The sequence below is a fragment of the Sus scrofa genome, chromosome 6 (assembly GCF_054392235.1).
Source record: "Sus scrofa isolate SSC_HxYL_T2T_F1_AM1 chromosome 6, Sscrofa_HxYL_maternal_Yorkshire_Landrace_v2.0, whole genome shotgun sequence".
NCBI classification, from domain to species: domain Eukaryota; kingdom Metazoa; phylum Chordata; class Mammalia; order Artiodactyla; family Suidae; genus Sus; species Sus scrofa.
Genome location: NC_139388.1, coordinates 6,158,459 through 6,186,148, shown reverse-complemented (window position 1 = coordinate 6,186,148; position 27,690 = coordinate 6,158,459). Strand labels below are relative to the sequence as shown.

Here is a 27,690-nt window from a genome sequence, read left to right as displayed (position 1 = left end):
GGCCGTGGTTGAGATCAGTTCCTTTATAATCTGATGTATCTTTTAAAAATTTTTTTTGCACATAAGACATTCTGAGGAGGATGCCACGTGATTTACTCACTGCCAAAAGAGTCCAGGATGCCAAATGGCTACAAGCCTCTTATGCTGACCGCAGTGAATGGCACACAGTTGTTCCCCTCTGATAACTCCCAGCTGTAAATCATAGTGCCATGACCGTCACCATTTGTAAGTCTTTGCATGAACATATATGTATGTAGGTGTATTTTTATAGGTATATACAAAAGTTACCTGTAATAAAAATGGTTACTGTATATGAAACTTCAAACTGCATGTAGTCCAGAGCTGGTCTAACAGCACATTTCAGGGAAACAGCAAGCTGACTCTCCCCGATGTGGGATAGGCGTAAACCCACTGTGTCCCTGTTCTGGTAAGTTCTGCGTCTAATTCCAGATTAGCTCTGCCCCCATCTGCCAGCTTCCCGTCCTCACCCACCTGATACCCATGAGGTCCAGAGCATCGTTGTTCTTATCATGCTGTGCACCTGTCAGCTAGAGCAGTATATCCTCAGCCTTGTTGAGGATGAAAGAAAGAAAGAAAGAAAGAAAGAAAGAAAGAAAGAAAGAAAGAAAGAAAGAAAGAAAGAAAGAAAGAAAGAAAGAAAGAAAGAAAGAAAGAAAGAAAAACAGCTAATTAGAAAAAAAAAAATAAAGAGTTCTCTGGCGGCTCAGCAGATTAAGGATCTGTCATTGGCACTCCTGTGGCTCAGGTCACTGCTGTGGTGCAGGTGCCATCCCTGGCCCAAGAACGTCCCCATGCTGCAGGTGCAGCCCAAAAAACCCAGCTACTGGCTGTCTGCATCCCATAGATGGTTGGGAATGTGAGGGAGTAGGCTTGAAGCCTTCTAGTTCTACTGACGGTTCCTTCATCATTAAGAGCACCCTGGTTTGTGCTTGTCTCCTTTCTACCCCTAAGACCTTCCCCCCATGAGAAGGGCTGCGTTCAGTGCTGCGTGTGCCTATTGCTAATTCCCCCAACAGCCATGCAAAGGGGTTGTCATGGTCTTCTCAGGGGAGAGACAGTCATTGGTGGATTTCTCTGATGTCTCAGTGTGGTGTGTCTAGAAGTTCTTGAAGTATACTATATGAACACAAAAGTGCAGAGTCATAAGTATAGAGCTCAATGATTTTTTTTCCCAAACCAAATATGGCCCTGAGGTCAGTGCTCAGGTCACAAGACAGAATATGCCCCAGTCCCCAAAGTGCCCTTCATGTCCCCTTCCAGGCGCTAAGTGCAATCACCCCTGACCTCTCTCATCATGTGTTAGTTTTGCTATTTTGTACCTAACAGAAATGGAATCATGTAAGACATGTTTTGTATGGGGCATTTTAAAATGTTTTGCTCAGCATTTCCTTGGTGAGATTTATCTCTATTTTTAGGCACATGTGTAGAATCACAGATTAGAGTAGTTCATTCTCTGAATACACTCCAATCTGGCTGGTCTGCTGTTGAGGGAAATTTAGATCGTTTCCAGTTTTTGCCCATTACAAAAAATAGTACAGTAATAACGTTCTTGTGTCTTTGAGTGAGTACACACACACACACACACACACACACACACATCTCAGTTGAAGATATACTTAACCTTGGAACTATTGGCCCTGTTTTAGCAGATTCTGTCCAACACTTGCCCCAGTGGATTGTATAGAAGTTGAAATTTAAATCCATTATTCTGACTCTACAATGAGTTACGGGTGTTGGATGTGTGGTATAGTTATTTATTTTTTCTAAAGGAAAATCTATCCATTTTGTTTCCCTCTTATGAGTGATGGTTTTCAATACCAGCCAGGGTGGGGGCCTCTTTACACTAGAACTTGCTGCCTTCACTGTCAAGTACTGGAGGCAGTTGCTGGTCCTCCACTTGTGTTGGTCCTCATGACACCCCTCCATGTCCAGTTTTCTGGTGTCCATTCAAAGGAAGCAGGTTCTGCCTGAGCATCCCCCCTCCCACCCCCAAGATTCTGAGGATGAGGCAGTCTTTGAGTCAGTTCTATGGAAATTCTTGGCTAAAGTCAAAGAGATGTCTTTGTGCTCAACAAGCTTTTATTTGATCTAGTAACTTAGCTTATGACTCAAAGAGTGAAAAGTTTAGGACCCCAAGAAACAGACATCAAGTCAAAGAATTTTCTAATAAACTCTTCTTATCTTTGCTGATCAAGATGTCGTTAAGAAATATCTGACATAAAAAAAAAAAAAAAAGGAGTTCCCATCGTGGCGCAGTGGTTAACGAATCCGACTAGGAACCATGAGGTTGCGGGTTCGGTCCCTGGCCTTGCTCAGTGGGTTAACGATCCGACGTTGCCGTGAGCTGTGGTGTAGGTTGCAGACGCGGCTCGGATCCCGCGTTGCTGTGGCTCTGGCGTAGGCCGGTGGCTACAGCTCCGATTCAACCCCTAGCCTGGGAACCTCCATATGCCGCGGGAGCAGCCCAAGAAATAGCAACAACAACAACAACAAAAAAGACAAAAGACAAAAAAAAAAAAAAAAAGAAATATCTGACATTAGTCACACCAGTTTCTCAGTACTCTACTGGGGTAAATTGCTTTATCCAGTGGCATTGCTCTTCCTTAGGTAAGACTGGCAGTAATACTAATAGTAATAGATTCATCTGTGGTTAAGCTCCATGGAAACAGCTTGGTTACTGCTTCCATGTCCTCAAGTTTCCTACCTCTTACTGATGACTGACAGTGGCAACATCCAAGTACAATCTTCTCTTCTCAGTTGGGAAACCGAAAGCCTACCTTCTTCTGCAGTCTCTTAAAAGTATTTATGTGTTGCCATCATGCATAACTTTTTTTTTAATCTGTACAAATTTATTTTTATTTTCTTAAAATTTTTAATTGTTATTTCCCCCAATTTTTTTCTACTGTATAGCATGATGACCCAGTTACACACACACACACACACACACACACACATATATATACATTCTTTTTTCTCATATTATCATGCTCCATCATAAGTCACTAGACATAGTTCCCAGGGCTACACAGCAGGATCTCATTGCTAATCCATCCCAAAGGCAATAGTTTACATCTATTAATCCCAAGCTCCCAGTCCATCCCACTCCCTCCCCCTCCTCCTCCCCTTTGGCAACCACAAGTCTATTCTCCAAGTCCATGATTTTCTTTTCTGTGGAAATGTTCATTTGTGCCATATATTAGATTCCAGATATAAGTGATATCACATGGTATTTGACTTTCTCTTTCTGGCTTACTTCACTCAGGATGAGAGTCTCTAGTTTCACCCATGCTGCTGCAAATGGCATTATTTCATTCTTTTTAATGGCTGACTAGTATTCTGTTGTGTGTATATACCACATCTTCCTAATCCAGTCATCTTTCGACAGACATTTGGGTTGTTTCCCTGTCTTGGCTATTGTGAATAGTGCTGCCATGTGTATTTTTAAAGGACAGTTTTGTCCAGACATATGCCCCAGAGTGGGATTCCTAGGTCTTATGGTAGTTCTATGTATAGATTTCTAAGGTACTTCCATACTGTTCTCCATAGTGGCTGTACCAGCTTACATTCCCACCAGCAGTGTAGGAGGGTTCCCCTTTCTCCACACCCCCTCCAGCATTTGTTTTTTATGGGCTTATTAATGATGGCCATTCTCACTGGTGTGAGGTGGTATCTCATGGTAGTTTTGATTTGCATTTCTCTAATAATCAGTGATGTTGAGCATTTTTTTCATGTGCTTGTTGGCCATCTGTATATCTTCCTTGGAGAAATGTCTATTCAAGTCTTTTCATGCAGAAATTCTTAAGACAAGGAACATGATGAAAATAACTGAAGGATAACTCATGATTTTGTTTTTTCGCACTGTTTCTCTCTCCTGGAAATGGAATGACCATGGTACTAAGGACTCCTAGCAACACTTTTTTTTCTTAAATAAAAAAGGAGTCATTACATGGTAAATGACCAAGAAGAGTCCTTGCTCACTCATGTACAATTGTTGAACAAACAATTTGCACAACCATCCATATTTGAAATCCCTAATGAACCAATGAGTGGTCTGAAGTGTCCCTGAGTCCACTTCCTAAGTTAAAGGAATCCACCTTGAAGCTCTTGCCATTCCCTTGTTGTCTTTATATTTATTGGTATTTTAATCTCATTCTTTTCTCAATTCAGAGAGATCATGGAATATTAGAGCTGGGAGGAACCCTGGAGATAGCCTTGTCCAAACACCTCATCAGCAGGTGGGAAAGTCCTCATCTCCTGCTCATCCTTCTAGTGCCCTTCTACCTTCACCTGGTCTTCTGAGCCTCCATTGTCCTGAGAATGGCTGTTCCAGATTGGGAACCTCCCAGGTCTTGAAGAGGCTCAATGGAAGCTCACCACGACTGATGTCAGGTGTCCACAGTCCCTAGAATTGTTTTTAAGGCTGACCCTTTACCTTTTCATTGCTCTTAGCAGCATTTTTAGGGTGTGATCCAACCTTAAGAACTCAGCTGATGGCCCCAATCACCTTTCCAGGGTCAGAGCACACTTTAGGACTAACTCAGCCTTTGAGGGGAAAGAGCTCTTTGAGGAACTCCAGGAAGCGAGAGTAGAGCAGTGCAAGATCACACGGGTTTAACACCCTGTGTTATTTGAGAAGAGCCAAATAAAACCCAAACTGGTTAGTTTGGAAAGCGTGATATCTGCGTTGGTTTATTTGTCCATGTTGTTGCCAGTTTGTCCTCAACATCGAGTGTATGTCAGATACAGACTGAGCTTTTAGTAAGTTTGTTAAATGAATGAATGAGTGGTAAGAAAGGGCCAATTCCCACGGTCTCCCCATTGGGGGTTAACAGGAAAGGTCATGCTTTTACCTCTGCCTACAGGTACTTACAGTCTTTTACACACAGAACAAATGCTATTAAGTTTGGGATTAATGAAATAATTTTTCTTCATTATGTCAATTAATAAATGGCTAGAATGATGAGCTTGGTAGAAGAAAGGTATTTGGGGAAAGTTTCAGAAATTTAAATGTGGTCTATGAGTTTGCATTTATACACACATTAAATAATTCATATATGTAACATGTTATGTAAAGTACATTTTGTGTCGTGAGGGGATACTTGTGGTATTTTGTGTTGTGCAGAGAATAGCTCCTTGTAGGTAACTATTCTAGGTAACAGAGGCAAAGGGATTTTAAGAGTGAACCACTTGGATGCCAGTATTTGTGATGTTTCATACAGTAGTTTCTTGCCTTAAAGTAACCTGAAGTTAACATATTAATTTATTAATGGAAATGTAGCCTTTATCATCATGGCTATGCACATGGAATTGTGGTAGCTTCTCTGAGACTGAGGAGTGTGGAAGCTTCATCTTCCCTACATTAAATGCCATCATTCTGTCTACTTTTTGAAATTTATTTTATTGAAGTATAGTTGATTTACAATGTCGTGTTAGTTTCTGCTGTACAGCAGAGTGATTCATATATAGAGATACATAAATATAGACACACATATTCTTTTCCATAATCTTTTCCATTATGGCTTATCACAGGATAGTGAATATAATTCCCTGTGCTGTACAGTAGGACCTTCTTCTGTATGCATTTTAGTTTGTAACTGCTGATCCTAAACTCCCAATCCTTCCCTCCTCCACCCCTCTCCCTGGGCAATCCCAAGTCTTTTCTCTTTGTCTCTGAGTCTGTTTCTGTTTTGTAGATAGGCTCATTTATGTCATAGCTTAGATTCCACATATGAGTGATATCATATGGTACTTGTCTTTCCCTGTCTGATTTACTTCACTTATTAGGATAATCTCTGTGTCCATCCATGATGCTGCAAATGGCATTATTTAATTATTTTATGGCTAAAGAGTGTATCTTCTTTATCCATTCCTCTGTTGATGGACATTTAGGTTTTTTCCATGTTTGGGCTATAATGAACAGTGCTGCTGTGAGTATTGAGGTGCGGGTATCTTTGTGAAGTATAGTTTTATCTGGATAAATGCCCAGGAGTGGGATTGCAGGATCATATGACAACTCTATGTTTAGTTTTCTAAGAAACTTCCATCCATAGTGGTCTCCGTAGTGGTCACATCAATTTACATGCTGACCAACAGTGTAGGAGGGTTCCCTTTTCTCTACACCCTCTCCAGCATTTGTTATTTGCAGACTTTTTAATGGTGGCCATCCTGACAGGTATGAGGTGGTACCTTATTGTAGTTTTGATATGCACTTCTCTAATAATTTCTGCTGTGTATTTTTGTGTGTGCTTTTTATACTTTGCTTGGATCTGTCCGCCACCTCTCATCCTTGCCGTCTCTCTTCCTGCTTCTAACAGGGCTAACTAGTCCTTGGAATTTTCTGCATTGAAATTGCTGTAGGCTGGGAGGCGCGTATCCATATATGACCCAGTTCTGTGATCTAGACTCCAAAAAATGCAATGAGATAGACTTAATGTCTGATTTCTATTCTTTTGATCACCAGCTGCTTGACAGTCACTTAAACCATCTGAGTCGCGTTTCTTCTCATGTGAGGCAAGGCTAATGACACCTACCATCCACCTTTGGGGAAGGACGAAATGAACTCACCTACTTGATTGTTCTGAGCAGGTAGCACGTGCTTGGCCGACGTCTCCTCCATCCCCACCCTACCTTGTCTCCCTCCCCAGCCAGAATCAGCCTAGGGTGTGGATCGGTGGTGGAATTTTCTTCCATGAGAAAGTAAAATAGACTTTTACATACTTGGATGTTTAAAGTATCTTTTGTTTCTGTTGTTGATAACTTTCCAGAGAGTCCAAGTTACCATAGGTAAACACGGTTTAATCACCGTGATGCTTTATTTATAAATTATGTTGACTTGATGAAGCATTGAGGCAGGGTATGATTTTTAAAATTAAGCCAGTAGTCTAGTCCATCACTCTGTCATTTTCTATGTTCTAGTTGAGGAGATGGGAACCTGTGATCAGCAATAACTTCAAATGTAAACAACATGAGATCTCGGCCTGGAACATAGATACATCATTACTTTGACTGAAAAAGTATCTGTTTCTTCCAGTTGTTACGTCACTTAAACTGTGCCTAGATCCTGCCAAAGTAAAAATAAAAGGCAAAAAAGGGAGACACGTGGACCACCTAGTTGTCTGTTTTTTCCCAGCTCAGGCTCCCTTTCCCTAAAAAATCACACAAGATTCCAGCTGTCAGAATGACTTCATTACCTGTGAGCAGAAGGCTCCATCCCCCCAGGTGTCTGTTTCAAGAACAGCATCCTGTCTTGCAAAATATTGGTAAAAATGGCCTTCTCTCCTGACAAACAGCAGCTCCAGAGTCTGCTTCCTCTGTGCTCGCTGGGTAGGTCAGCGGAGACAGAGGAGCCCACACGCCACCTGGAGAGCAGTGGCGGACGCAGATTTCACTCTCCTCTGGCAGCGTGAGGTTTGCGATACAGATGGCCCGGTGGCAAACAGAGACGCCGTGGATGGTGCTCTTTGCATTTGCTGATGTAAGCACGGGGACAGTATATTCAATTTTTGGTCTCCATCCATATGCTACTCCTCCACTTTATTTGTCCACATGAAGGGAGATGAAGCACAAAGCAGTAGGACATCCAATTCTGCTTTAATTACAGTGATAAGCTCTTTGTCGGGGTGCCACAAGCAGCAGTGCTGCCTTGCTCCCTGACAAGCTCAGCGCAGGGTTGATGCCCACCCCCCTGTGGGCCACCAGTCCCCAGTCTCAGCAGCAACAGCATTTGGTTTGATATTTATTGTTTGAAACCCAACCGTTATGACTCTGCCAACCTCAATGAAAGGGGGAGAGTCACTATCAGGGAGGGTGTGCGGTTCTGAAGATCGGAGTTTTTGCACAAAGTCACAGTGTTGGGCGCATTCCTGGAATGTCACAGGGGATGTTGTCATTACGGGCAGTGACAATGCAGTCATTATCTTTGAGCTGCTTTAATTGTTCAGCAGACACCAAGGGCCATGTCAGCACAGTTCAGCAAATGGAAATAAACACACTGTCATTCAGGGTCCTGTTGTCTCACTGCTTTGCTCTTGTTTTATTTATTTTTTTCCTGAAGAAATTACTATAGACTGAAATAATTACTCCAGATCTCTGATTCATTTTAGGCATCATGGTCTCCCTTATTCATTTATTCATCCTCAATATTTTTTGAGTAGTTATTGTGCTAGCTCTTAGCAACACAGTATCCAACAGACCAGCTTGTGCTCTGCCCTCATGGGTATCACTCCCATTCCACGGCAGAAGGTCCCGCTTTAGACAGACAGAGCAGAGAAGGTTCCTCAAAGGACGTGAAATTTAAACTGAGGTTCGGGAGTTCCTAATGTGGTGCAGGAGGTTAAGAATATGACTGCAAGTTATCTTGCAGACCGAAAAAAAAAAAAAAAAAGAATATGACTGCAGCAGCTTGGGTTACTACAGAGGTGGCCTGGCACAGTGGGTGAAAGGATCCAGTGTCGCGGCAGCTGTGGTGTAAGTCAAGCTGCAGCTTGGATTCAATCCCTGACCCGGGAATTTCCATATGCTGCCAATGTGGCCATAAAATGAAAATAATAATAATAGCCAATAAAAGAATGTCCCAGGTGGAGGGCCAGTATTACTGAGGCCCCTCGGGTTGTGTAAGAATGTGTAATAGAAAAGCTAACCATTGCACTTTATGCAGTGTAGGGGTTTGTTCATCTCACATTGCAAGAGGCTTAAATGTAAGGCAAAGGCTTTACCTGTGCAACTATCTCAGGGCCAACATTTCTACAGTTCTTTTAGTCTTTCGCTCATTGTCACGAGATGGCTGCAGAAGCTCAGGCCATCATATCCAAAGTCAAGTCAGTGGTAAGGAGATGGTTATAAGCCAACCATTTGTGTCCTTTTTGTTGTTGTTAAATACAGAAGACGGAAATGTTTTTCCAGAAACTCCCAATAAATAGCTTCATTGACCAGTTGTAAGGGCAGCTGGAGAAACAAGAGTTAGCTGAGCATACTAGCAATCCAAATGAAATTGGGATCTGGTTATTAAAGAGGAAAGGAGGACATGGATTTTTTTTAAAGTATTATATTCAAAGTATTAAAAATAAGACCTGTAAGGCTGAACTCCAGAGATGGAGAGACAGAATATTTGAGCCATGGGTAGGACTGAAATCCTACAGGTCCTGGTTTAAGGCATGGTCTTGCCTTGCTGAACCTTACAGAAGTTTTCTAACCGGGCTCCTTTGCCTGTTTCCTGCCTCCTCAGTCCCTTTACTCAGTGTCCCAAAAGTAAATCTTTTAGGTGAAAACTCTGGACTTGGGGTAATAATGCTGTGTTGGTGAGTTTCGTCAGTTGTCACAAATATTCTGCTCCGGTAGGGAACATTAATCATGGAAGGCGCCGTGCATGTCCGGAGGCTGGGGGGTGAGTATATGGGAGATCTTTCTCCCTTTGCTTGATTTTGCTGGGATGAACCTAAAACTTCTCTAAAATATAAAGTCTAATTTAAAGGAAAAATAGTAAATCTGTTTAAAATTCCTCAGGGCTCCCTGTTACTTAAGTTCTAAGCTTTCCCATGTGAACTTCCAGTGATTTTTGACCTGGCCCTTAGACTGCAGCCTCATCCCCATCGCTTCCTCCTTGCACAACTTGTCACAGCCTTCCTGTGTTATGTTCTCAAAATGTTCAGCATGAATATTTTCCCTCCCTCAGGTACTTTTCTTGCGGTCAATTCCAATCAGAGCACGTGTTTTCCCCTTGCAGCTTTCCTTGACTTGCTCATGGAGAGGGAGCTTCCTTCCCCTCTTACCACGTGCTCCTTCCTGAGCTGGTACACGTCGCACCAGAGGGCCTCAGTCTGTTCACCTGGTGTCTCCTTCCCGCTGAGCTCTGAGGTCGTGGGGTGCTGAGACCTTGCCTTACTCCCCTTGGTTCTCTGGCTCCAAGCCCAGCACCTGCACGCCAACAGAAGCCATAACCGTGAGGTCACTGGTATTGATAAGAGGATCAAGAGCTGCAGATTATTCTTTGAGGCATTACTCTGTCAGGGATCAGAGAGATGGGACTCAGGGTCCCTTGTGACTGGCTGGCAGCTAAGAGAGCAGTGGGAGTCATGGATAAAATCATGGACTAGGGAACCTATTCCAGTCCTATCCCTGCCGTTTGGCAGCCAGATGCCTTTGTCAAGATACGTAACGTCTGTATCCCTGTTTTTATGCCTGCACGATGGAGGGATGACAGTATCTGCCTCTTGGGATTTTCCTGAGGGTTAAGTAAGATGATCATTGAGAGTGTTCTAGCATGTGGTAAGTTCTCAAACCATTTTAACTATTGTTGCATAGTATTAATATTATTATGATGCAGTTAGTATCTTCAGGTTCAGGACTTAGAGTAAATAGTATGAATGTTAATTTTGAAGACCCTGAGATGGACTTATCCTCATACCCCTGATATTTATCCTCAGAAAAACTATTTTGTTCATTCAAAAGTACTCATTTTTAAAGGTCCTTTTCAGGGGTTCTATTCCAGTTCTAACAGTAATGGCCTAAAGAAAATTTTATTATACTCATCATTGTAAATTGAGGTAATTGAAAACCGCCATTGAAAAGTGAACCCCAAATGTATCCGAAAATTAATTCAATTAAAAATAACAAGAATTGACTTACTTGAATGTGTGTGAAGTACAGAATTGTAGTTAAACATTTAAGGAGTGTATCCTTATCTTGTTACTATGGCTACAGGTTACTCCAAGATACAGTGGTTCTATGGTAACAGTGGAATTACATTATTTCCTATCCATATTGAAATATTCAGCAGCTAATTTCCTGTAACTTCACAATAAATCATGTTAATGACCTCAGAGGTGGAAATCAAGGTGGTGAGATCGACTCCATTCTCTAGGGTTATTCCTTTAGACAAAGCAGAGAAGACACATCTATACTAATTGGACAGGAAGTACAGGGAAGCCTTCAATAGGAGATGGCAGTGACACCTCACGGGGAGGTGGTAGCTTTAACTCAGGTGTTCAATGCTACCTGATCCTTGGGTCCATGATGGGATCACCACTGTGAGAAAACGTGTTTTATAAGGCAGAGCCTGAGAAGAAGTATGGTAGAACTCAGTTCACTTCCATGCATAGTTAATGGAGACCTATTGTGGCTTGGTATGTGTTAGCTAGGACCTGCCCTGTATCCTATTCTTGTCATTTAAAAATTTGGGAGTAATTTTTGTGTACCACCAAATATTCAGAACAGTAAGAATAATGAAGAAAGCACATGTAACTGAGATCTAAAATCCCTGTCATCAGAATCAGTTTCTCTAAAGTTCCTCATAATCGTTTGGCAGACACCAAATAATTAAAAACTGTTACACTGGAGCGGACTCACACCAGCTTGCAGCAGCTGGACCACCCCTCTTTCCCCATCTCTTTCTGGTTCGATGGTGTCACTTTAGTAGGTTGAAGTCGGCCATGATGGGAGTACCTACACTGTAGGAATGGATCAAAGATCTAAATGAAAAATGCAAAGCTGTAACACTTCTGGAAGAAACAGGAGAAAATTCAAGTGACCTTGGGTTTGGTAATGAGTTTCTAGGTACAACACCAATAGCATGACACAAAAAAGACAAAGCTAATAATTGGGCTGCATTAAACCTTTTGCTTCTGCTGTTAAGTCACAGACTGAGAGCAACTATTTGTAAATTGCAAATATTTGTATCTGATAAAGGAATTGTCATCAAAATACATAAAGAATTCTTCAAACTCAACAACAAGAAAACCAAAACCCTAAATAATGGGCCAGAGATGTGAAAAGAGACTTCACCGAAAAAGATATACAGAGAGGAAATAAGCATGTGAAAAGATATGCAACACCATTTGTCATTAAGGACATGCAAATTAAAACAAGACACCACTAAATACCTGTTAGAATGGTGAAAACAAACCATCCACTTATATCCAGACTTGAATTTCAACTCTTTGCTTCATATCTCTAGGATTTTCTCCAGGTCTCTTAAAGTCACCATATTTCCAAATGAGCTCATGAACTCATTCCCCTAGATCCTCAACCTGCTTCTCCTACACTATATCATATATACATAAAAATCCTGAATCAAGCAAACGGAAGGTAAATATCAGAATTGCCGTGGAACCGTTCCTCTCCTTCCCCCCGAGTCAGCTATCACCAAGGCTTGCGAACGGCGTGTGAAACACCCCTACATCATTTCATATCCCCCATCTTCACTGTGTTGTGTTATCTCCCCTCCAGTCCATAGTAGGAGACACCCCCTACCTTCCTTTCTCCTCTGTTCTCACCCAACTCTTCTCAAAATTTCCTCCAGCATAATTTTGCTGACACGAGTTGATCACACCAGTCTCCTGCTTATCATCTTCACTGGGCTGACAGTGTGAGGATGACCTTTAAACTGTTTAGTGAGCCAGTGGCCTCCCAGTCTCACCTGGGCCCCTTCCTTCCTGCCATCTTGGTTCCTGGCATTCCCACCCCATCCCGCCTGGATATGCTGTCTGGGTTCCATATGTGTTCTCCATGGGGGGTGCTACCGCACACCCATAAGCAAACTCTGTCTGCCTGGAGTGTCCAGGCCTCCTTTCTCTACTTGCTCTCATTGAAGACCCACGTGTGGGACAATGAAAAGCCTGGGTGCCCAGTTGATCTCCTTTGCTTCCAGCCTTGTTCTCCCTCAAACATATTCTCCACGCAGCAGCTAGTTGGAGCGCTCCACACCACACATCTGGTTCAGGCGCTCTTCCTCTTGAATCATTCCAGTGGCTTCCTTTTACCCACGGGAAAAGACCAAGCTCTTAATGTGGCTCAGAAAACCCTCATTCCTTAATCTCTTCTGCCTAAGCGTCTCTTTCTCTCTTAACACCCTGTCTCTTTGTCTTTCCTTCCCTCTCCCTCTTTCTGTCATTCTCTGCTTCCCTCTTACTTTCTCTCGTCCACTTTTTTTTCCTTTGCCCTTTTCTTCCTTCCTTTCCTCTCTTTTTCCTTTCTTCTTCCTCTGTATATTTTTGCCCTTCTCCTTCTGTTACCCCCTCATCCTCTTTCTCCTTCCCCCGCCTCCCTCCATCTCTCATAATATCAGTTCTCAGAATGTGTTTCTTCATGCCTCACATTCTGAGTCTTTGACTGTGCTGCTCCCCATGTCTGGAAAACCCTTCACTTCTCCAGCGACATCACTGTCACCTTCAGTTGCATATTTGCTCACATAATGACTCACACCTCCAACTGTGACTCACACCTGCCCATGTCTTGTTTATCCAGGTCTAAGCATTGAAATTATTTCCTCCAGGAAGCTGTCTGTGGTCCTCCCAGTCCTGTTTAGGCATCTCCTTACAGAGCTGCTTCTATCCCACACAGCAGCTGCTGTGAATTACAAAAATTTCCCTTCTTGTAGGACACATCTTTAAGGCAGAACGGATGCTTGATAAGGGCTACTTAGGCTATATTTTAATCTCCTTTTCCCAAGTGCCTTGTGGCATGAACAACCTGCACAACCTGCCCCCTAATTATCCCCTTTAGAGCCTCTGTTCCCCCATCACTGCACTAAGCATATTGTGCATTTATCTGTATTGCCTGCTTCTAACTCCACTAGACAATAAGCCCCTCTGGTTATTTATATTCCCCATCTATTTCTAGTGCCCAGCACTTGGCCTGATGTGAATTTGATGCTAGTTTCCCGCTAAATAAACAGACTATTAATGAACAAACAAATGAGCATCTTACTGAATGAATCAGCACATAAATGAATAAACAAACTTTTTCTTAGAAAAATTTTACCAACTCTTCCAGGAAACTAACGTTTTTAAATTTCTGGAGTACTTTTCACGCAATCTGCTCTTGAAACATCATTTTTTTTTTTTTGGTCTTTTTTTTTTTGGTCCTTTTTAGGGCCGCACCCACGGCACATAGAAGTTCCCAGGCTAGGAGTCAAATCAGAGCTACAGCTGCTGGCCACAGCCACAGCCACACCCACGCCAGATCCAAGCTGCGTCTGCAACCTACACCACAGCTCACAGCAATGCTGGATCCTTAACCCACTGAGTGCGGCCAGGGATCAAACCCGCAACCTCATGGTTCCTAGTCGGATTCGTTTCTGCTGTGCCATGATGGGAACTCCCTGAAACATCATTTTTGAACTGCAAAGATTTCCTTAGTGTGTTAGTTCTTGTACTAGACTATACATTTCCCAATACTAGTGATCATGTCTTATCTGTCTTTATGCCCAGTGCAGTGACAAGCACGTAGTAGGTGTGCAAAGTTTGTTTGTAATAAGATGAAATCAACCCATATCACTCAACTTGACTCTTCTTAGACACTGGCTCAGATATTTATCAAACTGGTCATTAATAGATGTTTAGAAAGATGAAAAAGGAGCAGAATATCCTTGTAGGAAACTCACAGTCCTATCAGGGAAATAGACACATGACTGAACAGTGGACGCTATATTCCATGATGAGAGTGTCATCCATGGAGCACCTGAGTTAGAATCACCTGAGAAGCTTCCACAAAGGTTTTCCCACTGCTCCCACCCACCCAGCAAATTAAGGTCTTTGGGATACTCCTTCATACCCCTCCCTCCTTGCCATCCAAGTTCCTCAGTCACTGTTGCTGCCAGCAGGGCACCCCCGCCTCTCCGTAAAGCACATCATTGGGTGATGACTGTCATTGCTTAAACCTGAAAACTGTTTAGTCTAACCCAGCACATGTAAAATGAATTGGGAATTTGGACAAGAAGTTTTCTAAGAGGTGCTGATATGTTGCAAGGAAGCAGCCACTTTTTTTCTGGTACAGCTTTAGAAAAATAAAAGTCCAAGCTACTTAGTTTGCTAGAAATAAAATCAGGAAGAAGCTTTTTGCAAGGCAAACAGAAAGAAAAGATCCTTGGTTCAGTCTAGAGCAGCTGGCTTTTGGAAACCCTTTCCTTCCTCAGGAAAACTAGACAAAAAAGAGCTTAAGCACCTCTGTGTGTGTGAGGAATATCAGTGTGATTAAAGTGTTTGGAGAAACATATTCAGAACTGTGGGAAATTCTCTCCACGTCTTTCTAAAATTGCTGTTTGATGTTTTATATGCCAAAAATGACTCTGTCAAATAGTGCTCTCTTGGAAACCACCTAAATGACCCACAATAAGGAAGTCATTAAATAAATTACAGGGTGGATATGATGGACTATTATGTAGTCATTAAGAATCATGTTCTCAGAGAATTTTTTAAGTATATAGGAAAACGCACAGAAATACTATTAAAGGAAAATACAGGTTACAAAAACAGTACTATAGCATTGTTCTAGTTTTATTTAAAAAATTGTATGTATACACCAAAATGTTAACAGTAGGATTTCAAGTGGGCTGCTACTTAAGGGTGATTCCTTTAAAATTTTCTCCTTTAACTGTTTCTGTACTTACTCACATTCTCTGTAAGGTCGATGTGTTATATTTAGGGTAGCTGTTTACTTGATCATCCAATCTAGGACCCTTCTGAAAGTGAAAGAGCTATCTCTAGGAATAATGTCACCAGGGCCCCAGAAGGAAATGGGACTGTTTTGGACAAACATAATATGTGGTTGTTATGGGTTAAACTGTCCCCCACAATTCATGTCAGTGTTCTAACCCTCACTACCTCAGAATGTGACCTTATTCCTGAATTGCAGTTATAATTAATTAGCCTGCCGTCATCCTGGATTAGAGTTGGCCCTTAATCTATTATAACTGATTTCCTTATAAAGAGGAGAAGTTTGGACACAGGCATACACATAGAGTCCATAGGATGTGAACAGTGTGAACACATAGGGAGAAACTGAGCCAAGGAATGCCACATGTTGCTAGGAAATCACTAGAAATTAGTAGGGAGGCATGAAAATCAAAAACGCCCTCAGAGTCTCAGGGAACCAACCTTGCCATTATCTTCATCTTCAGAGCTATTCTTCATCTTTAGTAAATTTCTCTTCGTTAAACCACCTACTTTGTGGTACTTTTTAATGGCAGAATATTAATCTGATGGTCATTGTAGTTATTTAATATTTGGAAAACAGGAACAATCCCGGGGCAGGTAGAGTAGAATGAAGTTCCACATAGTAAAAAAAGTTTATCCACTTAACTATTACTGTCAAAAATTGTATTATTATTCAAAAGTATTTGCTCCTTTTCCTGGCCCCTCCCTAGGAAGCCCTGCCCTGGTGGTCATGCTTGAACATGTGACTTCCTTCAGCCAATGAAATGTGAGTGGAAGTCACATGTGCCACATGGAAATGGGAACTTGAAAGGGCATGCTACAGGTTTGCCATTGTTGCCCCTTGCCATGAGGCCAGCATATCCTAGGGAGAAGCTGCTTCTTTAGCTTGGATCTGAAATGAAGAAGATCTGGAGCAGAGTTGAAACTGATCTGTAATGGACCTTTAACAGGAAATGGGAATGGATCTTGGCTAATGCAATTCACTAAGATTATGAGATTATTTTGTTACCACAGCAGAGTTTAGCCTAAGCTGACTATTAAAACATTGACTTAGCAACTATCAGGTACCATGCCAGTGATGAAATAGTAAATTATACACAGATCTTGCAGGCCAGGAGCTAATATTAAACTGTGTATCATTTGCTTTAAAATATGAAGATGTGGGGCCCCAGGTGTGTTCTATATATTTTTGGGTAACACCTGCAAGTAAATGTTAAATCGTGTTATTTCATTTGTTTTTCTATAGAAAAAAATATTTAAATGCTTTCATATTCAAAGTGATTCTTGGACTCTTGAACTCCATGTACAGATATAAAGTTTGCCAATTAAAATTTTATGGTTTAGGAAAAGAAACTTCTGTAAAAAATAAATCCAAGTTAATTACTCAGTTATTTAGTTCTCTTTTGGAAAATGAGCTGTTCAGATACTATTGAAAGTTATATTAAAAGGGTAAAGACACTTGTGTAAACAAGTATATTTCATTTACTATTAAGAATATTAATTTCAAGGAGCAAGCTTTGAAAACAATCAAGTAAGTTATCAAAAGCAAGTAGTTGCTCACTGAGATATGTGTGAAAGCAGCTGACTGGCTAAAGAAAGGATAGAGGGGCCAGTCATCTCAAGTTGAGGTCCAAGTGGAGCAGAAGGGTCGTATTCTAAAGTCAGTGTGATAAAGCAGAAATTGCACGGTGTCAGAATCATCCTTGAAAGTCCCTTACATGGCACTTAAAATGCCAGGACCTGAACCTTTAGAAGTTCAAAAGCCAAGAATTAATGTCTTCTGTTTCTCTGGGGCTGTGAAGGCCAAGGTCTAATTTGAAAAGGGCAAAGGACAGTGGGGAAAATAGAGAGTCTCCATTTGTCTTGGTTTCTCTTCTGGTCTCCTGTTCTTTCTCTGGATGACTCTCCCTCAGGTCTTTCTCCTGCTTCTTTCCCTCAAAAGCACATATAGTTAGAGTCAAATAAGTTACAAGTGTACATTAAACAACTTCAGTGTTCACTACGGTTTTAAAAATATAAAACAAAATGTGTGGGGGACCCATTGTGTACCCCGCCTAAGGCTAAATGCTGAAGCAGTAAAGGATAAAAACAAAAAGGAGACCTGGAAGGAGTGGAAAAAACTGAAATGCAAACAGAAAATGTGAATACAAGGTGGCCCACTTCAGGCAAGAGGTCAAAGGAAAATTGCAGCGGACAGAGTTAAATAGGCCAAAAAAGCCTGTATTTAAGACTCTTGCAATAGGGGAGAGAGACTGATCTCAACTCTGCTGAAGCAAAAAATGGGAGGGTTTTAATCAGTGGGATGAGCTAGTGGAAAAGCACTGGCGAGGTGGACAGGGATTGGGCCAACTGTGTTTGCTCATTGGCACTTATGAGAGTTGGGCTCCTACCCTCCTCCAGAGATAGAGGTAGAGATGCTATCTCTTTATATGATTTTCTTTAAAAGGAGTGGTTTACAGGTTTTTGAGAAGCATTCTTGGGTGGTAATAGCAGAAGTTGGAGAAGATGTACATTGATTGAAAAAGGCAGAGAAAGAATTACAATCCTAAGTTTTCTAAAGTAAGTTTCTTTATCAGGGGTTCAAGGTCCTATAGTCAGGAAGAAAGCTATATGAAGTTTATTCAAGTTGAAGGGGACACAGTGACCATCTTGGTCAGAGGTAAGCACAAGTGCTATAAACAGTAATTCTCAAAACTTGTCTTCACCTTAGGAGCATCTGAGCCTCCACAAATCTCAAAGTCCTAGACACATCCCAACACACCCCAGTACCAACTGCATGTGAATCTCTTGGGTGGAGTCAGGCATCAGCATGGCCTGAAGCTCCCCAGATGAGTCAGTGTGCAGCCAAGACTGCACCCAGGGGCTTCAGGTGTGATGTGAGTGTGACGGCCAGGTCAGAATGAACCAGGAGAGAAGGGTATTCCGGACTAAGCAGACTCCATTTGCAAAAGTTCTTCAATAAGAATAGTTTAGGTTGTGCTTTGAACATAGTGCTCACGTAAATTAAAGAAGTTCCAAGGCCCTTGAGTTGAATCAATACACAGTCATGATACATGGGCTTGATTCCACATGCCAAGGTCTTTTCATCTCTCTTTGTTAAGGGTCACTGGTTCTTTAAAAACAGGAGTATTAATGGATTTTGACTGATGATGACTCATGCTGTAGTTCCAACATGCATCCCTAACCAATATGATGAAAGCATCTTCCTTTCAAGGGTCTAATCCTAGTATTGTGCCACGTCTATGGCGCCACAAAATACGCACCAATCTGCAAAAGTGACATGTCCTCTTATGGTACCAAGCATTTCCGCTAAGGGAGTGGTTGCCTAGGTGCCCAAGCTGATGAAGGTGTTCTTTTAAGTTGAAGAAAATTGATTTTGTTGTGGTTGTTGCACAAAGGTTGATGTTTTCAGACTCTAGATAAAAGGCGCTGCAGGTGGCTAACAAGCTCCTAATAGGAGCAGATCAAGTTTTACTCGCCTGCTTCTGGGGCTTGACTTTGGCGTCTCGGTGACAAGAAACCAGGCTAAGACAGCATTCCTTTCTGTTGCCTCCTTCCATAAATCCTTTGCTACTTTATTTCTTATTCATTCAGCACAGATGTTTTTATGGGCGTAATGTATTTATACTAATTCAGAGGCTTGCCTTCCAATAGAGAGGCACATCTCTCTCAGATCCGGAAGGCAGCAGAACCGCTACTTCTGATACTGCAGGCAAAAATAAAGCCTGCTGTGTTTTCCCACAGTGCCCTTCAAAGGATCCGTTTTCTGAAATTTGAACAAGGGAGAGTCACAGTTAATAAGACGATGTTTTTCTTTTCATTCTCTGATCATCTCGTCCAAATCAAGGGCAACGGATGCCACCACTCCAGTGACGTCAGGCACTGTGGTTCCTTCAAAACGCTGTTCCCAATCAGTCCGCTTATTATCTAATCCTGATTCCATAGATTGTCACGGGATTGACTTTTTAGATTACTTTGAGTCTTTTTTATTGCTTTTTAATAGCTAATTGCCACACAGTCCGTCTCATTAACAGTATTGTGATTCAGATCAACCATTGAGATGATTACAGATAACAGACCGCTGTCATCAGGGGGGTGTTCTCCCGTTATGATCCCCGGCCACGTAATGAGCCATGTGTGGATTCATCAGGCAGGGTGTGGGCGGCTGTGAGATACCAAGGGTGCTACAATTTGGTATCACTTCCCATTTTGGATGAGTCAGAGAGATTTTGGAAACATCTTCAGGCTAACCCAATTTACATTATAGTTACATTTTAATTGCATTTTAAAGTCTAAATGCAGTTGATTGTGAAAACCGTGTCCCATCATTTAAGGGAACTAGGGTTTTCTTTTTATGGAAATGCACCAGGACCCCTCAGGATAATACCACATTACCTAAGCAATGAAAGAGAGAAATCTGGCCTCAATGTCCTCTCAGATTGTTCGAGAGAAGGTCATCAGCAGTCTACAAATAGTGGACTCATTTCAAGCATCCTGCACCTTTATCTTTTCATTCTTTCATTTAATCAGATAGTTACTGGGTTCTTTGTTCTAGGCATTGAGCTAGGTAAATTCTGGGACTGTGATACAGAAAACAGAAGTCCTTTCCTTATTCTGGGAGCTCACAGCCTCTCAGGAAAGCAAACAGGAATGAGGCAATTCCAAGCCTCCATCTTTCTCATCTTCCTTTAAAGAATCATTTCTTCTTGTTATTCTTTCTCTCTGCAGCTTTAAGGTGTTCTCACGCTTCCCCCACTGCCTCCTGAATGTTGCTTCCTCTCATCCTGCCCTTGGATGCCTTTTTGCCACGGGCTAGTTGACTGTGAAGCTTGCTGTGGGTTTCTTCTCAGCGCCTTCTCTTTCTTACTTTGTGTACTCCTCCTGCGTACCGTTTACTCCAGGCCTTCATTACTGCACTGCTATCAATAATTCACAAACCAGAATTTCACTCTTCACCTCTCACTTGAGCTCCAGACCTCTTTTCACTCTCAATCCCTGGATACTCAAATACCTTGAACTTAACATGGTTCAATTTTGATTCTTTGTTTCCGCTTCTATGTTCTGTAGTCTGTTTTCTCTGACTTGGTAAAATCTCCCATTTACCCAAAGTGGAGGACTGAAAATAATCTGCCTTTAAAAGATACCCTGGAGAAAAAATAAACCATTCATCAGTCTGCTGATTCTCTATCTCTAAGCAACACTGAATTCCTGTGACTCTAGTGGAGTTAAATTTGTTCCTAGCTTTCATAAATAAAGCCAGTGAAAGACAAAAGACATTATTAGAAAGGCTACATTCTGGTGAAGTTGCTGAATTGTTGACTTTATTTTAGTCAAATCATATTTTCGTATTTCAAAAATACTCCCTAAACAATTAATGGATACCATGAGGTCAGTACTGTGGGGTTTGCGATTTTATAATGAAGGGCTGGGGTCTACAAGAGAAAGATTATCATGTCGTTTGGAGAATCAAGATGGTCAAGATGCAGATGTTGATGTCTAAATCTTTCCCGTGATTTTTGAGCAGATGTTAAAATTGACACATGAAAAAGAACCTTTCTTATTTGGAAAATAAGAAACACAGACTTAAAATTTGGGGACAGTGTAGATACTAGAAGGACTAGAACTTCAATTTCTTACTTGAACATTTATGAAAGATATTTAACCAATTCATTAACAGTGTGGCTTATCAAGCATGTAAAATCACATGAAGTTGGGCTGATTGGTTTTTAAGATTCTTACAGAAAGCATGTTAGGCCATCATTTTACACGCCATAATTTGTGAATTTTTAATAAATAATACAAATAAAGCTCCATTAAAAAAAAAAAGTGGTTTTGCGCATAGGTAGCAATTAGGATTGTGGTTGTCATAGGGACACATCTGTGACAATGGAGGTGAAGGATAACGGCTTTGACAATTCTTCATTTTTGTGAATGTCAGCGAATGAATTTGACCCACCACATGTGGACTTAGATCAAAGGTCATCTTTTAGCATATAGTCAATGTTATGCTTACATGGCCTTTCAAAAGGCCAGATCCACAGTGATAACCACTGTAAACCTATCCAGCTGCTTCCGATGATGTGACTTACGATGTGGAGGGAAAAAAAAGGAGTGCTATTTTACAAATATCAATTTTCAAAAATCTCTGATCTGTTGGCATTAACTGATGAGCTCAGAGATGCTGGAAACCTCCCTGCCTGCACAACAACCGTAACCATGGCAACCTGCGTTTTAAAGGATGTCAAAGATGTTTTTAAACATAGGTGAGAAAAACAGTTTCTACACAAATGTTTGCCTGTGACCCCAAGTCTAATTCCACCAGTATACTTGTTTTTCCTATACTGGGACTTGATGCAATGCTAGAAGCTTTCCTGTTGGAGGAAAAATTGGACAATCCAGAGCAGTCACAGATCTTGAAACCACTGCATTGCTGTGGAAGTGAGACTTGCTTTTGCACCAGTACTCAGTGTCAGCGCGCCTAGCGTTCCTATACATTATACATGAAAAAGATTGGCGACTCTGCCTGAACGCTTTTGAATTTTTGATGTCATTTGTCCCATGTGACTTTTAAAGGCTATATTGGACTACCCTATATTCTAGAATACATTAAGTAAGAAAGACCTCAGGGAGTTCTCATCATGGCTCAGTGGTAACGAACCCGGCTAGTATCCGTGAGGATGCGGGTTTGATACCTGGCCTTGCTCAGTGGGTTAAGGATCCGGGGTTGCCGTGAGCTATGGTGTAGGTTGCAGACGAGGCTCTGATCCCGCATAGGGCTATGGCGTGGGCTGGCAGCTGCAGTGCCAATTCCACCCCTAGCATGGGAACCTCCATATGCAGGTATAGTCAAAAAAAAAAAAAAAAAAAAAAAAAAGGAAGGAAAGAGAGAGAGAGAAAGAAAGATCTCAGATTTCTAGAGTCCTGTGCTAATATCCCCATAAAGTAGTGGATTTCAGTAGAAGATAGAGAACAGTAATCAACCATTGTTGATACTGCTCAGTGTTTGAAACCTGGACTTTAGTACTGAAGAAATCGTCAAATGAGTAAGGTTTTCTTAATGGTCAGATTTTATTTATCTTTAAACAAACAATTCTATTTGAACTGGGTATAGGGAGGGGGCATTTTAAAGAGGCAGATTATAAGCAATAATTCCTGTTACCTTCTTGGAGCTAGAAGCAGATTTAGTTCAAACAAACCCAGATACTAAATAAGCCAACTGAGCATAATGGATTTTTTATTCTATTTGCCACTTATTCACTCCTCTTGTCTTGGCAAACCACCAACATTCTCACCCCACCTTGACTCTGCATGGGTTTGCATATGTGCAGAGTTGAAAGGGCCACCCACCATGGTTCCATTTCTTATCACATTCTTTATTTCTTATCCATCCATCTCTGTCACTTTCACAATATAGCGCTCCCCAACTAATTATATTAATCCACAACAGCAAACACCACCTCTGAAACTCTGCCCAAGATGGGAGTTGCGGAATCCTGAGATACTCTGTCACGTAACCCATCATGGTTGTCTGAAGACATTGCAACTCAAAATGAGGTAGCAATCAAACCGGAGAACAAATTGATCGTTATTAATATCCTCAGGAATCCATGTTGTTCTATCAATGCCCATTCTCCTCTCGCCGCTTTCCTGGCTCTAATTCAGAAGTAAAGCCAGCTAGCCCTTTTGTTCAGGGATTAGGTCTGTTTTACAAGAAATTAAAGGAAAGTAGAACCCACATTGGTTAGACATGAACTATATCTGAATATATATATATATTCATTCCTAGTACTTCCTTACCCAAACTCCATTGTACAGACAATAAAAAATAGCCCTGGGTCCCATCTGTTAGAGATGTCAGGTCCAGTCACTGACCAGAGGCTTTACATCACCATTGTCATCATCATCATCATTTTTCTGTGATTGTCATGTTTTTAAAAATACGAGATCATTGAATTCTTCCAGCAAAATGCTAGACCATTTTACTGCGCACATTTTACAGATGAGTAAACTGAAGTTCAGAGCTACCGAGTGGTTTGCTCAAGAATATACAGCAAGTAGATGATAGAGCTGGAAATCGAATTTGGTTTTCTCTAGCGCTGCCCCTCAGATCCTTTACCCAGCATCAGGGGTTGGACAAGGCATGGTGATGAAGGAGGACCCTGATTCTGCGGGTCAGAGGTGGTACCCATGGGGATGTCAAGAACAGGAAGTATCTGTTGGCATGGTTCTCAAACTGCAGGTTGCCTGTTAAGTCACGAGGTGAGCTTATTAAAATATTATTGCAGATCTACCCTCCTCACCCTCCTACCCCACCCCCACACAGATTCTGATTCAGTACGTCTGAGATAAGGCGGAAATCTACATCTCTGACCAATTCCCCAGATTGAATTCCTCCAAGTCCCTCAGCGGTGGCCTGTGGATCACTCCTGGGGAAATGATTTTATAAATGAATTGGGGACCTTGGAGAGACCTGATACCCAAATTATGGAGCAAGCTGGGGCAGCTCCAGAGTTCAGCACAGCCCCTGTGTAGGGAAGCCCCTTCTTTCCCTTATTCACTGTTTCAAGATTTGGTGCTGAATCAGCCCTTCCCTCTGGGACACTCATCTTGTTACCCATCATGTGATCAAGACTTGTGCCTCAGTTAACCTATAGTAAGAATAACAGTGGCTACCAATTATTAAGCACTAGTTGAGTGCAGGGCTCTAAGCTAGAAGCTCATCACCTTGTGAAGCTGCCTTTGCCTTTATCATTGTGTAGAGGCAGTTGCTCACCCATATCTAGCCCTCATCTCCTTCCTGGATGCACAGCCTCTATTTTCCAGCCTGTTTGCTGTCCGATGGAGCCATTGACTGCTTCTAGCCAAAGTGTGCCATCTCTGCCCTTTCTTTCCTTGCCCTGGTGGCCCTGGATATGTTTCAGATGGTGCCAGCTGCCACATGTTCGAACCTTCATCAGCCTGGGTTCTTGAGCTGTTTTAGAACAAGAAGCCCCCACCAACCACACTGAATTCACAGCATGAACATGAGGCAAACTGACCTTTGTTTCATTTAGCCTCCGAGATCTCATTTTGTTTTATTCCATTTTTATTTCTGCAGCATATCCTAGCCCAGCCTAACCAATAAAAACATCATCACTACCACTGTCACAATAATCACATTATTAGTATAATTTATTTATTATGATAATAAATGCTTACTATGTGCTGAACACTATGCCAAGCACTTGGAAAATATCTACTTTGATAATCACCCCAACGCTATAAATAAAGTTTTTATCTCTATTTTCTAGTCACACAGCCAATAACCGATGAGACACAGATGAAAACTCATTCTGATGTCAGAGCCCGTGAATTTAACCAAAACACTCTAGTGTGAGTCACTTAAGTGTCAAAGTTTGTGCTTTAGACGCTTGTCTCATCTAATCCTTTGCCAACCCTGAAAGGTGGGCATTATTGCCTTAATTTTCCGGTGAGGACTGGGGAGAAGGGTCTTCCCAAGGCCACACTTGTGGTGGAATCAGGTCATGAACCCAAATCCCTCTCACTCTTTTTTTTTTGCCTTTTTGCCTTTTCTTGAGCCACGCCGGAGGCATATGGAGGTTCCCAGGCTAGGGGTCTAATGGGAGCTGTAGCCACCGGCCTATGCCAGAGCCACAGCAATGCAGGATCCAAGCCGCGTCTGCAATCCACACCACAGCTCACGGCAACGCTGGATCCTTAACCCACTGAGCAAGGCCAGGGATCGAACCCGCAACCTCATGGTTTCTAGTTGGATTCGTTAACCACTGCGCCACAACGGGAACTCCCCCTCTCACTCTTAAATGAAGTGTCACTCGTGCTCAGAGCCAGGGTGTCCAGGTGGGTGATTTCTTTGACCTTGACTGCTCCTTGGCTTCTTTGACTTTGGGTCAGAAATATCTAGGTGCCCCAAGCCATCTAAAGTGGGGTATTTGGCACAGAGGTTCAGGACTTCCACAACTTGAGTCAGATTTTCTGGGTTATAACCACAGCTCCGTCATGCATCATGGTGGGATTTTTAGGTAAATCACTTAGCTTCTCTGCAAAACGGATTGAATGAGATCGTTCTGGGTAAGTGTAGTGCCAAATGGAGGCAGCACACAAACAGGGGCAAAGGAGTATTATGATTTGAAGGGTCACACCCAGCTCTGCCTGGCAGTGGTTCCTAGAGTCACTCAGTCTACCTTTGGACTCTCTTGGATGCTTTTCTCCTGTAAAGTAAGACACATGCAGCTATGCTTTGTGTTTCTTCTAAAGCCCTTTGGTTAACGATGGACTGGGTCTGCAGTTGCCACTTCCTGAAACTGCGCTGAAATGGGTTCCCTTTCTCAGGTCTCCAGCAGGCTAGTATATGGTGAATGATGAAGGGCCAGATAAACTGGCTGGTGGGATTCAAGGATCTGGTCATAGAACAGGTTAGGAACCTCAGGAGGTCTAGTCCTACAGTTCTTGGAAGTCAGGAGATGTGGGCTCGGGCAGGTGAGAGAGCCCAGTGGGGCTGTAGTTGGAGGTCTCATTCAGGTCTTTGAACCAAGGGAACAGACATTTGACTGGCTTTGGGGTCCCTGGGATGTGCTGGTTCACTCGCATCCTGGCTTAGTAGATGTAGTATCTGGGCTGCTTGGTCCGGCTGAAGAAGGAGCAACCTTATTTTCTCCTGGAGATTTGAAATGATAGCTGCTACCAGTAATAGAGACGACCATGCGCCAATGCTGTTTATTCTGTGCCTGCAATGTGCTAAGCATATAAAAATGGCTTTCCATACAGACTACAGAATAGTGCAGTGGACACTGTTGTTATTCCCATCTTACAGATGAGAAAACTAAGGCTCAGAAGTTTGAGGTGCTTGCTATAGGTTATTTAGTGAAAACGTAGCTGGAGGTTAAACATAATAAGCCTCTCTGGCTCCTTAGCCTTGCACTTGGAGCACAGCTTCCGGCATGGGCCCTGAGCTGTCTGCAGAGCCCAGGATCTGTTCGCTGGCACAGGGCTCGTGGTGTCTGGTGAGAGCGGTGAGAAGAATGTAAAGAACTAAGTTGGGCTGGGGAACTGGGCATCCAATTCCCTGGAGGCTCAAGGAGAAAGGGCCAAATTAGTAATTGACTACAAACATCAGGTGGGACCTCTCGCTTACGCAGGATGTCCAGAGCACACCCCTAAAACTGAGCCCCCAAGCACACACCTTTTCCAAAGGATTCTGTTGGCCAGAATGCTGCCTGACCCCTTCCTTTCTTGAAGATTGAAAATGCACAGTAAATGATGGATAGCTAAGACTCCTTGTAGTGAAGAGACTGGTTTGTGTGCTTCACTCTTTATCTCCAATTTTCTTTTGGCTATAGTACCCATTTTATTATGCAAAACCCTTCAACCTCTGCTGGAAGAAACACTGGGCAGCTATCAAGGAAGGCATTTGAGGAAGGAGTAGTCACAGCCTGTGGAGCAGGAAGGCAGAGTCTGTGCCAGGACAGTTTGTTGTGAAGGATGCAGCAAGCACAGGCTGGAGAGCAGCCGGGGGGCTAATGAAGGTCTGGGCTAGGGGGTGAGTCACTGACCAGTGGTTGCAGCAGGGAAGGATAAAGAAGTGGGTATTGGTGATGTAGGCATAAATTAAAGATGGAGGCGGAGCCAGGTTGTAGGACGGCTTAGAAATAAGATTAGGTGCCAGTTTGACTTTAAAATAGACATTATAGACCTAGCACTGAGGAGAGAAGTCAGAACTCGAAACGAGGCTTCAGGTCACTGCCTCTCCTCCTGAAGGGACTGCGGGGAGGGAGATTAGCGATGAAGGGGACTTTGGAAAGAAACTTCAGCAAGATCTCCCTTCAGGATGTAGAAGACAGGATAAGAGCCTGAAATCAGCAGTCAGCGGAGAGGAGGGAGTGCACATAGACTCTGAGGCATGAGGGTGTTCACCTCAAAGGTTCCTTTTTTTTTTTTTTTTTTTTTTAGTAGAAAAAATGAAATGATGAGGGAAATGAAGACTATGCACTGTTTGTGGAAAGATCAAATCTACCTCCACCAGGAAGCATCTTGCCACTAGCAGCGGGCAGTGATGGTGACAGTTTTTAGTTGGTGACCATGTCTTAAACTACATTGGGAGCCAAAAAAAAAAAAAAAAAAAAAAAAAAGGGAGGGTGTTTATCAAGCCAATTTGCTGCAAATGTGCCCTGGCATTCAGAGAATGAATTCTTCCTACTGTAAATGAATACCCAAGTGCTGCCCA

At 42.3% G+C, this 27,690-nt stretch overlaps 1 protein-coding gene and 1 long non-coding RNA gene across 32 annotated transcripts in view; one reads left to right on the top strand and one right to left on the bottom strand.

Annotated features, from left to right (window-relative positions):
• CDH13 (cadherin 13) overlaps nt 1-27,690 on the top strand; it is a 1,446,594-nt gene that overhangs the window by 888,840 nt on the left and 530,064 nt on the right.
• LOC146402178 (uncharacterized) lies at nt 7,744-10,732 on the bottom strand. The gene is made up of 2 exons (XR_014805360.1): nt 10,645-10,732; nt 7,744-9,933 (listed from the first exon to the last, which is right to left on the bottom strand). It is a non-coding gene; the product is annotated as an uncharacterized LOC146402178 (long non-coding RNA).